General features: G+C 31.5%; 1 long non-coding RNA gene across 1 annotated transcript; it reads left to right on the top strand.

Annotated features, from left to right (window-relative positions):
• The first annotated feature begins 317 nt into the window (after positions 1 to 317).
• On the top strand, positions 318 to 1,366 carry LOC121217854 (uncharacterized). Its single transcript, XR_005914066.1, has 3 exons — positions 318 to 718; positions 831 to 874; positions 1,009 to 1,366. It is a non-coding gene; the product is annotated as an uncharacterized lncRNA (long non-coding RNA).
• Positions 1,367 to 2,407: the final 1,041 nt, after the last annotated feature.

Raw genomic sequence — 2,407 nt, 5'->3', positions numbered from 1 at the left:
CAACATAGCGATGAATTCGATAACTTAAAATTAAATCGATTCGTTGCCTTATGCATTAAATATATATTTTTTTGTTTTTTTTTAAATACGAGTAAAATAAATGTAACAATATTTCTAAAAAAAACTATTTTAAAAATACTAATTTAATTGAAATAACACAATATTTAAATAAATGGACTAAATTTAAAATTTTAGGAAATTACCAAAAGCCCCTTTTTCCTTTTTCTCTTTTTTCTTTTTCGGCCTAGTAGATGTTGGGCTGCTAAATTTGGGCCTGGGTGCTGGGCCGACTGCTGGGGTGCTGGGTCAGCTACTGTTGGACGGGCCTGGGGCCTGCTGGGCAAGTGGGCCTCCTTACTGGGCTGCTAACAATGTGGCTTGCTGTTTTTTTTATTTTTTTATTTTTCTTTTTTTCTTTCTTTTTCTTCTTCCTTCTTCTTTCTTTCTTCTCTTTTCTTTCTCTTTTTTCTTTCTTTCCCGATCAGCCCCCCGACCGTTTTCTCTGTTGCTGGTGGCGCTTCCTCCGCCTACGGTGCGACGGCCGACGGCGGCGCACGGTTGTCTCCTCTTTCACCCATTTTTCTTCTTTTTTCTTTCTCTTTTTTTCTCTTTTGCTTCTTGTTTCTTTCTCTTTTTTTTTTGCTTTTTGGTTGTTTTGCTAGTTGCCGGGAGTGTGATGTCGCGGTGGTGGGCCGGTGGCGCGGGCACGACGGCGGCGGTGGGCCTTTTTGCTGCTGTTTTTTGCTTCTTTTGTTGCTCAAAAATTTGTTTTTTTTTGTGTTTTTGCTTGTTTTGTTTTGGCTTGATTTGCTTTTCTTTGGCAATGGTAGATAGGGAAACGACGGTGGTGGTGGAGCGACGATGCACGGTGGTGGTGTGGCTGCTGTTTTTTTTTTTAGTGTTTTTGCTGCTGTTTTTTTCTTTCTTTTTTTTTGCTCCCCTTGCTTCCTTCTGAATTGGGGGTTTGAAAACCCTTTTAAATTGTTGATTTTTCTTCTTTTTTTGCAGGTAGCAGGTGGCTAGGGGAGAGGGAGGCCATGCTTTAGGTCGGCTGTCGTAGTGTAGGCGCAAGTTGGGCTGATTGCTGCCAGAGGGACCAAATCGTAAACGCAGAAAAATTTTTGGGGCAAAATTATAATTTTGAGAAAGTTTAGGAGTTAAAATGTAATTTTGAGAAAGTTTAGGGGTCAAAATGTAATTTAAAAAGTTTAGGGGTTGAAATGTAATTTTGAAAAAGTTTAGAGGTCAAAATGTAATTTTAGAAAAGTTTAGGAGTCAAAATGCAAAAAAATTTAATTAAATTTTTAAAATTTTTTTTTAAAACACGAAATTAATCCCGGAAAAAATTAAGTGATTACACAAGGATTCATACTCCTCCATTCCTCAAAAGAATTGCTTTTCAATTTCATTGCGCTTGGAGTTCCAAAAGTACTGCAAAAGCAATGAATAACACTTGCCTTTTGGGGTCAAAACTATTGTGGAGAAGTTTTTCCACCCAAACCTAAAAGCTATGATTTAGGTGCTTTTAACTTATGATTTTTGCGTTTGGAGGTGAAAATGATCAAAATACCTTTATTTTATATTAACTATTTAAAAAGTGTATAAAAAATAGATTAAATTATATTTTATGTATTATTATACTAAATTATTTAAATATATTTTTTATTATATTAAATTATTTAAATACCATTTTTTATATTTAAGTTTTTAAAGTATTTTATGTATCATTAATTTTTACAAATAATTTATATTAATAACTTAAAAAGGTATTTAAAATTTATACCTCATATACCGTATATTAAATTATTTAAATATCATATAACTTAACTAATTTTTAACTTCCACTATCATGTCCAACAAGAACATTTTAACTTTCAACCACAATTTTTGGTAGCAATAGAGAACACTAAAAATTAACAAATCATATTTTTTTAAAGCACTTTTTTACCTAAACTAAGAACAAGCTACAAGGATTTTTTTTTTTTGGCTTTTAGCTTAGCAATGAATATTCAATATTATATAATCAAAAGAAATTTGGGTTTAGTAGACAATTATTAAAGATGATTTTTTTTGTATAATGATGATTCAAACCCATGTTAATCTTGGGGAAGGTGAACACTCGGTTAATAGGCCACAACTTGAGATTCATTAAAGATGAGTTATTTGATTTGATTTGGATTTGGATTTGGATTTGGATTTGGAAACATAAAATAAAATTTTAAATTTTAGGAGGTCAAATTAAATTAATTAATTTCAATGTTTTATAGTAACAAATCGACCGACACTATCAATGGATAAAAATTTTTCATCAAATTATTTTATTGATTTTGATGTTTTGAAATTTAAATTTTCAATATTGGAAGAAAATGTAGAACTTTTGGCAAGGAATAAACAAGTAAAATATGAA

This window comes from Gossypium hirsutum, chromosome D05, assembly GCF_007990345.1.
Source record: "Gossypium hirsutum isolate 1008001.06 chromosome D05, Gossypium_hirsutum_v2.1, whole genome shotgun sequence".
NCBI lineage: Eukaryota > Viridiplantae > Streptophyta > Magnoliopsida > Malvales > Malvaceae > Gossypium > Gossypium hirsutum.
This window is presented reverse-complemented; position numbering and strand designations above follow the sequence as displayed.